We start from the raw sequence: 12,925 nt of genomic DNA, 5'->3' as shown, positions 1-12,925 counted from the left end.
AAAGCATTTCAGTGAATTATTTCAAATGCAACAGAAGACAAAACAAAGCAAAACAAAAAAACCCCTAGAATTATGTTCTGATTTTCTATTTCTGTTGTTCCTGCATTCTTCATTATGCTCTCTCCCTCCACAAATGCTTTCCAAGACACTGATCACTTTTAAAAACTGAGGTTTGAGAGTGAAATGCCTGTAAGACAAGACAGGAGCCCTGAGTGTAGGATCAACCAAATGGGCTGTAGAGTTATGAAGCCCACCCCCACACCAGCCTCCCAACTAGAGGGAGTGGCTAATGATTTCAGAGGAAGGTGCACCTAGTGTACCCAAATCTCTGTATTTTCCAATTAAGTCTAGTAATCTGGATTTTCATGTGATATTTCTTGAATTTTGAATGTTGGAGATTAATTTAGTTAAAGGAAAATACTGCATGGGCCAAGGGCACACACATGCAGGCCAGATTGAGTCTTCAGGCCACCACTGTGCAACCTATGACAAACATAGTATTATAGGCTTTGGATAGATCCCTGCTCTGGGAACTTCAGCACTACCAAGAAAGGAGAAACTGCTGTTCATATGCTTTGATTTCAGTATAAGGAGAGAATGAAACTGACATAAACTCATAAGCACATATATTTGCTTGAAAGAGAGACCAAACTCTAGCCCATTGTCTTTGTGAGGAGAAAAGTGTGGAATTATATATCTATTTTGTTTTTTTTTCCCTCCCAGGAGCTACTTTTTGAAAGCCTTCTTTAGCTCATAGAAATGTTTTCTGATTTCATGGAAGCCTTTGATTCATGCATTCATTTTTGTTTTGTTTTACATCAAGGAGCTAGGTTCAGTTAAGTATACTTTCATCTATTTTTAGTATATATATTTAAGTGAGGCATCAATCTTTAAATACGTACTTGTCTTTGAAAATTGCACCATGTATAAGTCTTGGCTAATGTGGTTATTAATGGAGATAGACTCTTTGTTGCTACTCCCAATTTATACTTGCTTTGGTTGATAAGAAAGACAGGGCAGAGTGGTTAGACTACCAGCTTTTGGGTGCAAAATAATTCAAGAACCAGCAAGGGCAGCTTTGGAGTGAGAAAGACTTGAGTTTGAATCCTTCTCCCACCTTTTTAAAAACAACCTGTCCTTGCTTAAAGCACCTAACATCATTAAGCTTCAGTGCTACTATTCACAGTGTTAAAGTAGTTTTTGTGTGCTTAGAAGGTACTAGATGGATGGAGACTTGTTGAGCTGGTTGGAACAAAGGCTTTGTTTCCAGAGCAACTAACAATGTGGGATAGTGGACAGAGCCAGATAATGGAAGCTCTTGAATACCTATGAGGAGTTTGGAGTCTAGGGCCTAAGTCTGGAGCCCAAGTTTGTAGACTAAGGTGAAGAATAAGAACAGTTGAGCAGGGGACAACCTTAAAAGAGGGTACTTTAAGCACAGTGATGAAGTAGCACTGTGTGACATGGCTCAGGCATGAGTAGCTATCATAGTAATCCATAGGAGAGGTAACATTGGTCTGAATTTGATCATGGCTGTAGAATCAAAAAAGGAGAAATATCATTTAAACAATATCACCAGATGTGGCTTTCATATGAATAGACTCCTTCTGAAATTATGTTTTTGGGAAAGCTACACAGCAGCGAATCTCAGAATTTTAGGATTATTTAGGATTATTTTAAAGGTAATTTAAGATTTTGAAGAGAGAAAAGAGAGCTGAGGACTGAGAACATAGTACTGTCTAACAATTAAGAATTGGGAAAATATACTAGACGGAATGGCGAAAGACTACAATATTCTAATAAGCCTTTTTTTGTTTAAACATTTCAAGGTATTTTTATACCCCTTATCTCCTTAATGCTATTGATATGTTAATTCATATCCCATGTATCTTTTAGGAAAGCAACAGATTTCCTCAACTTGTATTTCCCATTTTTATATGTCACTTTAGGGTTTATTTCTGCTAAGAGGTTTTCATTACTTGGCTTCACTCTTCTGTGCCTGCCTCTGAGTTGATGTGGGGTTATATATAGCAGAACGAGACTGAGAACATTGTGATCTGGTGTAAAATATGAAGTGCATATCGTTGTCAGTTTTGTATATGTCTATATCAGCAAGGAGTCAGAACCTATTTCATTTTCTTCTTAATGGGTTGTGTGATTTTCATTTTGTTAAAAATAAGACTGTCAGCATGTACAGGGCTGGAGCCATCTTCTGTTGTTGCTTCTGTCCAATAAAATCTTATATTATACCTTATGATTCTGTATCATGAAATATGAAATTGAACTGTGAGTAGGTTTATGTTAAATTTTATATAGTAATTTTTATTTATTTTCCATGCCTGCTGTACTTAGTAGAAACTAAAATAAGGGGTTATGTCAAAATTTGTAAAGGACTTATTCATGCTTTCTGGTCATTTAACTTTTTTATTTATTTATTTATTTATTTATTTATTTATTTATTTATTATAGTCACAGAGATAGAGAGAGAGGCAGAGACACAGGCAGAGGGAGAAGCAGGCTCCATGCACCGGGAGCCCGACGTGGGATTCGATCCCAGGTCTCCAGGATCGCGCCCTGGGCCAAAGGCAGGCGCCAAACCGCTGCGCCACCCAGGGATCCCCTAACTTTCTATTTAACATAAATTAACTGATTAACTTATTTGTTCCTTCATTTACCCTGGTCTCTGGCCATTTTGTTTATTTACTTATAAAATATTTTATATTTATTTATTTTTAGAGAGAGAGAGAGAGTACACGTGCATGAGGGGAGAGAGAGAGGGACAGAATCTTCAAGCAGACCCCATGTGCTGAGTGTGGAGCTCCACCTGGGGCTTGATCCTATGCCTCTGAGATCACGACCTGAGCCTAAACCAAGAGTCGGACACTTTTCCTACTGAGCCACCCAGGTGCCCCTCTAGTCATTTTACATATGGTTAGATTAGGTCATGCCTTCCTCTGGCTTTCTTCCACATTAGTTTTCCAACATTCAATCAGTTGTTTGGGAATAAGTCTTTATAGCATTTATTTTCCTTTCTATAGCTTCTTTTCTCTGTTCTACTTTCATGTTTCTCCCACAGTTGCCTCATTTTCACATGCCTTTTTGTTGTTGGTGCTGTTCTATTTTAATTTCCTTTCTAGTGTCCCGACCCCCCACCCCACCCCCTCTGCCCAAGTGTGATCTCTGATAAAAATCTTACAACCTAAACATCTTAAGTGTCTGTTTTTAGAGAAGCCAACCCATAACACAGACACTGCCATACAAATTTTTCAGAACTTTCAACATCCCTGAGATTGCCCAAACTCTCTTTCCTTTTGGAGTTCTAGAAGGAAGAGGTCAGGAAATGTAACCTAGAATATAGTGGAATAAGGGCCTGCAGTTATATCCTCTTTGTTGTTGGCCTAATATGATAGGGTGAGGTTGTTTTAGCTTGGGAAGAAATGAATCTGAGAAAACAAGTGAACAGTTAATTTTATGATTGGATTAAAGGTACTTCCAATCTCCAAAAGGGGCTTAGTTTAAAATCAACATATTGCAGCAATTGTCCTAAATGGAAACCTCCTACATATGAAGAATATGAAAGAGACCGTGGGAAAGTTTGAAGCAAGTTTAGTTGCTGTGAACCGGAACACTTTAATCTCTTATTAAATGAATGCAGTGTGATAATAATATAATGATACCTTGCATTTAGATTGCATATTTATTTTCCCCAAGACATTCCTAAAGCACTTTAATGCAATACCTTTTTTTCCCTTACTGCTGACTTTCCTCAAGTGGGGGAAGGAAGAATAGAGATAATTGAATCTTTAATAGCTAATGTCCCATTTTTTAATTCAAATGCTTTCCCAATGCACCTGTATTAGAGCTATGAAATAGTACTAGAAATGATTTTACTTCCTGTCCCTTTGACAGTCTAGGGGAGGTTGTCAGAATAAGAAATTAGATGGCTTGTATGAATAGAGAAATGAGGGTTGTGGGGAAAAGGAATCTGGCTACTGAATAATCTACAGACAGAATAATTTACCCCTTGATAATCAAAAATTGATACGGATTCCTAAATTCTTATCATAATCATTAAAAAGCTAGAATATTGATATTTTTGTATCTTAGTGATATGCTTAGCAGGTATTCTGCTAAACATTTTATATATACTATTTATTGCTCAAAATATTCCTGGGTGGTAATTTTTCTCTTATTTCATAAAGTCGAAAACTCAAGCTCTGAGTGGTTGAATAAGAGGTCCAAGGTCACAGCTGGTAAGGAACAGTGCTGGGGTATAAAACCAGGAAGACAGTTTTACTCCAAGGAAGGAACTTCTAGTTATATTGCTCACTGTCTCCATAAAGTGGAACTCTCTTATCTGTAACTGCTGTCCTGACTCTACAGTTGGAACAATGTTGTGTGTGTGTGTGTGTGTGTGTGTGTGTGTGTGTGGTGGGATAGGGTGTGTGGAAAAATCTACTGAAATAGCCCTTAAGAGAACAGCTTGCTGAATATGCTTAAAACAAAACAGCTTCACTAGTAAAGCCCCAGGCTCCTATCAACTATTTCACCCTTCATGGAAATCTTTGGCTTTTCCAGTACAACTCAGGGAAGAGAATTTGACATCTTCAAGGATGACATCAAAAAATAAAGGAATAACAAACAATAAACATTGCACAACTATGCTAATTCATGCCCCAAAGGGAAGACAACAGGAAAAACCTAGAGTTTGCCAAATGGAAAAACAACTAAGCTGGTAGAGACAGAAATGTTAATTCAGACTTCAAGATGATAAAAGACTTGTTATGAACAATGGGGATTGGAAAAAAATGTTGTACTCAGCCAAATCCTTCAGATATATGTAAGCAACTAACTCCCACTGAGATAGATGGATGCGTCAGTTTCTTCATTTTAATGAAGACTGTTAGACTTTGCGTGTTCACAGGGCTCTCTGTGTTCAGGTCCTTTTCTGGTTGGTACTGATGAGGCAATAAAAGCAGTCAAATGCTTACACTGCAATCAGGGGAAGAAGTAGGCTCAAAATGGAAAGTGCATGGGCTCAGTTTGTGCTGGTTCCTTACACCCTCCCTTGGTGGGGAGGAATGAAGGGGGGGGTGGAGGAGAGAAGCATACGTAGAATAGCTGACCCTGTTTTTGAATTCATGATAGGCCATTATTATTATATGTTTGTTCAATATTGTTATCTTAGGAGCAATCTTCCCTAAATTGCTACCTTCTACATCTGATATTATTTAGAACAATGTACAATTAGCCGCATTTTTGCATGAGGAACTTTTTTTTCAAAGCAAACATGATAAATTTTGGTAGTATGGTAGCCCTACAAACAATGCTTGATTGAGGCTGCTTAATTTAGTAATTTATTTATCAGCTTAAATGATCCCAGTCGTCTTTGCACATGTCAACATTCATTTGTTTTGTGCATATATTGGGGTCAAAATCAGCCTCTCATTCATAGGAATATTTATCTATACCACAGATGCATCTGAGTCTGCATTTGATATCGCCTCTTGCTAATCCATAAGGAAAATTTTCCTCTCTAATTAAATTGCTTTTATATTCTTACTGGGAGATGTGTTAATTTGTATTGTTCTGATGTAATTACTTTTGTTTATTTTTGTCTCTCCAACCAGATTTTGAACTCTTAAGGGTAGAGAACAAGGTTTCTATTTCTTTTATAACCTTGTCCCTTTCCCCATCCCAGTTACCAATAAGTGCTTTTTAAATCTTACACCCTGAAGAAGTAGTTGTTAAATAAATATTTGTTAAACAACTTTGTAAATTTGTGTATTCAGACAGATAAGGAAACAGCTTAATTTCAAGTATGTGAAGTTTCAAAACCCAATAAAAAGGAAAAAGCAGTTTTGAACCTTTGAAGGACATTGATTGCCAAGCAAGTTACCTCTGGCAATTCTCCTGGATTGATGACCACCTCCCCTCAGAGGTGCAGTCTTCTGATGAAACAAACTTAGCATGTGTGGAGGAGGTGGGACCTACACTGGTGAGTGCATAAAATAGATGTTCTCCTGTGACTTTGTCCTCAAAGCATCTCATGGTTTCATGTCTCATATTTCACTTCTGCATATTTCCCATTGCTTCCTTCACTGACTTTTTACCACCATCTTTCCTACTGTCCTGTTCTTATATTACTTTAAATTTGTTTAAAGGGTGCCATTTTTGTAGAATGTGCTTTAGGGAGAAAGTGCTTTTCTCCAGCCCTATCTCAGTCTCCCTAAGGTTTGCCTTACCCCTGGGATTGTGAGAAGTGCACTTTAAAGATGATGTTGTATAATTTAGAATGCATAGGCCACACATCTCCCACTCCTTGTTGGAGTAACCCATGCCATCTCTGCACCCCCTTCTTGTTCTTAAGTGACTTCTGGGCTGGTCCATTAGAAACTAGGAGAGGAAAAAAAAGCATGGGTATAGCCAGCCTTTGCTGATTGATTATTTCATACTTGTGAAACAATTTTCTGTACCAATTATGTCTTTGCAGATGACAGAAGCCATTTAGTCTAATGACCATAATAATTAATTTTCATTATGAAGCAGATTGGTTAATGATGCTGAAGCCTAGATTTCATTATGGAACTAAAACACAAAACTTGCCCACACTCCCAGAACATAACTTTCAAGTTTGTTAAATCGGGGAGTAAGTAAATGTAATCATTACTTTTCTTATAGGGTCAACTAAGGCAAAGTTAGGATGAAAGTGTAAAGGGCTATAGCAGAGGTTTTTTTTGTTTGTTTTGTTTTTGCATTGTAAAATCAGCTGTGATTCTCAAAAAGGAGTTTCTGACCATCAGCTTCAACTTCACTTGGGAACTTGTTAGAAATGCAAAATAATGAACTTCATCCTAGACTACTGAACCTGGATGCTCTGGGGTTGGGGCCCAACCATCTGCATTTTCATGAGCCTTCCAGGTGGTTCTGAAGCAGGCCAAAGTTTGAGAAATACTGGTGTGGAAAACAAAGGAAAGATGGTAAAACAGTTTTCCTTGTCATTTTTAGTGTTCCTCACTTAAGGTGTTAGGGGTTATAGGTCCCCCAATAAAAGAACCTCAATTTAAAAATCCAGGAGCAATATTTGACACATTTTTAAAATTTTATTTTATTGCCTGCCATTTGAAATGTTGGGCAAACAAGCTGGAATTCAGACCAAGATATGTAATTTGGGGTCAAGAAACTCTTCTAACCAATAAAACATCCAGAGAGTGGAATTCACTAGATATGTGACCCCAGTGAAATTGGAGGCAATTTTAAATATATTTATTTACTTTTGAAACAATTATTTACAGAGCAGCACTTTGGATGAAGATCTGTTGTAGGTACCAGGGTTTCAGTTATGATCAGAAAGACAAAAATCTTTGCTAATATTCTAGAGTGGATAGGCGAGCTGTAAACAAATAATCAAGCCTGTAATGCCATGTGGCATGACGTGCTGTGAAGATAAAGAAGAGCTGATGAAGAGAGAGAGGATGACTGGGACATGAGGGACTGCTATTTTAGTTAGTTGATCGGGGAAGTTCTCCAAGATGAGCAGACATTTCAACGGTGTAGGAGAAAGACAAGCCAATATTCAAGGAGAGCATTTTAGGCAGAGAAAATAGAAAATGGTATGCAATTGGTCTGTTCATAGTCCAGATTTCAAAGAAAATATGAAATTTAGCTCAAGTCATAAAGCTAATAATGAAGCCTGAATTGGCTGGTTCCAATACTTGGCTGGTTCCTCTATGCTGTACGCCCTCTCACTACATCTCTCCAGAGGGTAGTTTCCTGAGGAAACCTGTGTGCATGTATGCTTGATGCTTAAGGCCGGTGGTTTCTGCTTGATGAGTTGAAGGTGTACCCCAAATTCTACCCCAGGTGGCAATTGTTCTTTTAGATCCTATGATTGAGTCAGTCACTTCAAATGAAAGTCATGGCTATATATCCCTTGATGCTATTCCGAGAGGGACGAGGGAAGAGACAGAGCTTCCCCGTTTGAGCTGTCATCCTTGGTGACATAATTTTTAAACTGCCATTGATTGACCATTTGCTGTGTTTTAAGCACCAAGCTAAGTGAATTACCCAGATTTCATTCTTTGAACACTCATTTCTGGTTTTGGTGTTGATTGGAACATACCAGTATGTAAGTTCCACAGGGACAGCAATTTTATCTCACTTTCACAGACTTTTCCTGGAGCATTGTGTGTTCATAATATGTACACAATATATATTTGTTCAATGAAGGGATGAAGGAATTGTAAGTCACACAGCTAGCAGGTGGCAAAACTGAGACTTGAATCCAATTTATGTAATTCCAAAGCTTTATCTACCATGCTACAATGTGAGTTAACCTGGAATGGAATGAGGGAGCAAAGATGGAATCATGAGTGTTGAACATAAGAAAAGCAGTGTGGAAGAAGCAACTCATCTGAAGCTATTAATCAAGAAAAAATAGCGGGTCTGCTCTCCGTGACTGAACTTGTCTTAGACTTTCTTGAGGCTAAACAGAAGGCTGTAACAATGCCAATTCTCTGCCCTCTAAAAGAGCAGGCTGGCAAGACTAATTCTCATGGAATAATTAGTCAGCAATATGATAAATTAAGTGGGATGCCATCTCATCTCATACTGTCCACTCTAGAGCTTGTCATCCTTGGAATCACAAACATGAAACTTGTAAATTACAGCACTATGTTAGAAACTGAAATTATGTGAATAGACAATAACCCTCATGCTAGTTTTAATTGGTTTCAGTTAATCAAAATTGCCATCATTTCTAATTTGCTGAAGCATACTGTTCAAATGCAATGTAACGCTTTGGATGGATGGGAAGGTCTCCCCCTTTCCTCTCCTCTCTCCACCCTCCCTGCCAATTCTCCTCCCCAACCCTGTCTTCCTCTCCTCCTCTCCTTTCTCTTTGCTTTCTTTCCTCTTCCTCCCCTCCCTTTCCCTTTCTCTCCCTTTCATCCTCTCTCCCTCATCCTTCTTTCTTAAATTTATTTTTCCATTTCCAAGTTTGTGATTGTAACCTTATAACTTTTATGTGGATTATGAAGACGTAATTATACCCACTTTACACATGAGAAAACTAAGTCATTGCAGACATTATGTAATTTGTGCATTTTGTGGTGAAAATGGAAAGAAAAACCCCACATTTTATAACTTCAGGTACCTCATGCTTTTTGACATATTCACAAGTCCCAAAGCAAAATTTCAGGTTCAACATGGGCACTGGTTTATAGTGTATAATGAATAATAATACATTTATTAAAGATAAATGAAAATGAAGGCTAGAATGAAAGTCCTTTCTGACTTAATATTTTAACAGGTAGTGTACATCACTTTTTCTCTGTGTTATGGGAATAGTAATGGATCCTCACATATGACAGATTTAAATATTTTTATGAAGATACAATTATATTTTAAAAACCTATTTTTGTGGGATTAGATTGGCTTGGATTCCATCAAACATCAAGATGGCTTGTCTTTGCATATCATTTCTTGTCTACGCTTGAGTAGGAGTTATTAGGTTGGTTCTGTTTTTTTGCCAGTAGGTGGTACTAGCAATTTATATAGTGTTGGTGAACCTGTCCTCATAGGGGAAAAAAGGCATGCTTGGGTACTTTGGGGGGATAAACTCTTCAGATGCTGTGGTTAATGAGGAGCCTTCCACTGGAAGCAATTCCTTGAGCTCTATGGCCTACCTTCCAGGAACACAATCTCTAAATGGTTAAAATGTAATTATTTGAAGAGTCTTGGTTTTACAACAGAAGAAATAAAAAATAAACAGGATGGAGCTCACATCATTTTTTCCCCCAGAGTAAATGATTTCTGATCATATGATAGCCAGTACCAACTCATTTTCTGGGGAACATTCAATTAGATCAGACGATAACTTTTTGCAAAAGATGTTCTAATAATGAAGCTGTGTTTGAAAGAAGTGCAGCAAAACAAGTTCACTGCTACTCATATAATAAAGGTTGTCATTGTCCTGATTCTAATAAGGCTCTAGTATTTTACAAACAGGTAGTTCTTGTTGGAGATAATGTCCCTGTACAGTTTTTTTGGGGAAAACCCTGTTCAATAGCCAAGATATCTGAAGTGACCATTTAAGGTCCAAAATAGTTATTTTCCAAAAGTGTTTTAATATGAAGCATCTGAGTTGTCAGAGAACCTCGTTAATTTATAGGAGGGTGGTTTCAACACTAACTCCAATTAAAATGAATAGTGTTTAATAACATCAATGTGAAGGGGAGCTAGTGTCATCATCATCTCTTATTTTCCTCAACTGCCACCCTCCACAAAACAAAATGAGAAATGAAACATGACCACAGACAATCATACTGTTGCCTAGTTTGAATGCTGTGTTGGGCAAAGTGGTGGATTCTGAGATGAGGACCTCACTGTGGTTCCTGACTCTTGCAGTCCAAGGGCCCGAGATGGAAGGGAGCCTTTGGCCATGAAGACTGTCATTCAAGTCTAGTTCAATGACTGGACATAAAACCCCATATGAGATAGGAATGCACAGAGCTGCTGGAGTTTTCATTAGTTACTCTTTAAACGCAGCTGTATTATGCCATTTTCTTCTTCGTGCATTAAGAGAGCTAAGGATTATTTGCTCAGTGCTTGTTAAATTTTCAGTTTGGTCCAGACTAGGATAATACTCCTCTTTTGGGTTTTCTACTGCTGGTGGGTGGGCAGGCATGGGGCATCCTTATTTGCCTATCTGGCAGCACTATTGTGAGTTATATTTATTGACTGGAAACTTGGCAAGACTAATATTTTTTCTCAGTAACAAGACACTACCCTCAATTTTTACTTACAAGATTCCACGGCAACCAGGTGGAACATACATCATTAGCTTACTGAATAATGAATATATTTTAAACCATGACTTAAAGCTGTTCATTTATAATATTAAACCAAAGAAAAGTTTTAATGCAGGTCCAAATTTTGTGCAGAACTAACTAAATCAAAATGAAGCTGCTTTTTTTTTTTTTTTTCTTTTTTGGTCAACTTTATTGAAACTCATTCAACTTTCCAAGAACTAAAAATTAGCTTCCTGTCTTGACTATTTGGAATTACTTACTGTCATCTGTTTCAGACGTTAAAGGATGTGATTTAATATCAGCAATAAGGCCCCTTTTCCTCATTTGGCAGGTGTTAATTATTTAAACACTACTCATTTTAATTTGTTTCCAATCACTCTTTTGAGTGATTTGCTTTTTACAGATTTCATTATGTGCATTTCTTGAAAAAAAAAAAATCAAAAGGAAGACAAGTTGAAGCCCTGGAACTGCACCGTATAATCTATCTATTGATAGGTGGGGCAAGGCAAGGCTGTATTTCATGTATTATGATCTTCATGATCTCTGCTGATGGAATATAATATACAATACATCATTTTTATCTTCTTTATAATAAAAAGTTGCTCAAGGCACAAAGCCTCAGGTTCCTGCATGCTAATGAACCTGACTGACTGGAGAAAGCCTTTGCATTTCCTGATCTGTCAATTAGGAATGAGCCAGACAACTAGAGTAATTGAAAATACAGGATGGACATTTTTCCCAGTGAAACCACTCCTTTCTTGAATTTTGGGTTATCATCCTTTTTGTCAATTCTTGCTGCTTTTTTCCCTCCAGCTAAACTGGCTTCTGCTCCACAATGACTCTTGTTTATAAAAAGCCCTGGGCTCGTGTTTCCCCTAAGTTAGATGGTTGTCAGAGCTTCCTCTGCTCAGATGGTACGGCCCTGTGTGTGCTCATATGGAAAATCAGCTTCGCATTGGGCAGAAATGCTGGTGTCACTTAAGTCAGGCACTAGTCTAAGTGCTTGATAGAAAACTTTTTCAGAAGACTAACATCTAAATTTGAAAAGCAGAGGGATATGGAGAAAAAGCTTTCACAATCCCTCTGGGAAAGGAGAAACTGACAACCCCAGGTTTTTTTCAGTAGTACACAGCAAAGTAATTTCATCTCAGTGTGAAATGGAAAAGGTGGGTGTTTGTTTAGATTGAGGCCATTCGGTAATGATTTTAACACTCATTGGAATCTCTTAGCCAAAGTATTCCAGGGACAAAGTCTGTAATGAACACTTATCCTCCCAATTAAAGTTTCAGTCCCAATGAAAATGTTACCTGATATTCTCCTTCTCCTATTTTTTCAGCCTTTGCTCTGTTTTTGCCTTCATGATTGGTGGCCTTGCTCATCCTTTTTCCAGTGAAATTATTCTTCCTGGGGCAGCCAGCAACAAAGCCAAACAGGCTGATCTTCCAGCTTGGGAATCAGGTTAATCAAACTCACTGGCACTTTAGATTTGAAGGGTAGATGAACTGATTGAATTTCTGGATGAAATGGATTCATTTCCTTGACTGAGTGGAAGAGGGAGCCATTAAGGCTTTATAAATAAAATGTTAATAAACAAAAGCCTTAACTATTTCAAACATGACTCAGTTATCTAAGTTAACTTACTCAGTTTGCTCTTTTCCAAATCTCCGAGGCCACTTTCAGTTTGGGGATAGAGGGATGCCTGTGGTTGAAGTGGTGGCAAAAGTATGTAATGTGAAATGCACTTTGTAATGAAGAGCACAATAGCTTTGCTTGTCATTCTTCTCCATGTGTCGACAGAGTCTGCGAAGACAACATGTGTGGCTTCATCGGAAATCATCACAAGATTGGGTGGAGGGCTCATGTAGATGAAAAAAGGATGAGAACCAAGGTCTTTGAAAACATTTCAGTGTTTCTTCTGCTCATTCATTTGTTCAACAAATGTTAAGTGAATGTACATTCTGTATTACAGGGCGAGGGGGAAAATACAATGTTTCACCAAGACAGCTCACAATTGAGTGCATTGGACAAACCTGTGAACAGAGAATATTAATCAGTGTATCACATGAACCATAAGTGCAGTGTCCTAGACAAGCTGAGAACAGAGAGAAGCTAAT

The 12,925-nt window shown here is 37.8% G+C and overlaps 1 long non-coding RNA gene across 1 annotated transcript; it reads left to right on the top strand.

The window, feature by feature from the left end:
* Positions 1-2,764: 2,764 nt before the first annotated feature.
* LOC144282854 (uncharacterized) lies at positions 2,765-12,359 on the top strand. Its single transcript, XR_013351263.1, has 3 exons — positions 2,765-2,905; positions 5,793-5,998; positions 12,148-12,359. It is a non-coding gene; the product is annotated as an uncharacterized LOC144282854 (long non-coding RNA).
* Positions 12,360-12,925: the final 566 nt, after the last annotated feature.

Source organism: Canis aureus, chromosome 14 (genome assembly GCF_053574225.1).
Source record: "Canis aureus isolate CA01 chromosome 14, VMU_Caureus_v.1.0, whole genome shotgun sequence".
In the NCBI taxonomy this organism is placed as follows: Eukaryota; Metazoa; Chordata; class Mammalia; order Carnivora; family Canidae; genus Canis; species Canis aureus.
Note: the sequence above shows the minus strand (reverse complement) of the source record. Positions and strands in the feature narration are given on the sequence as shown.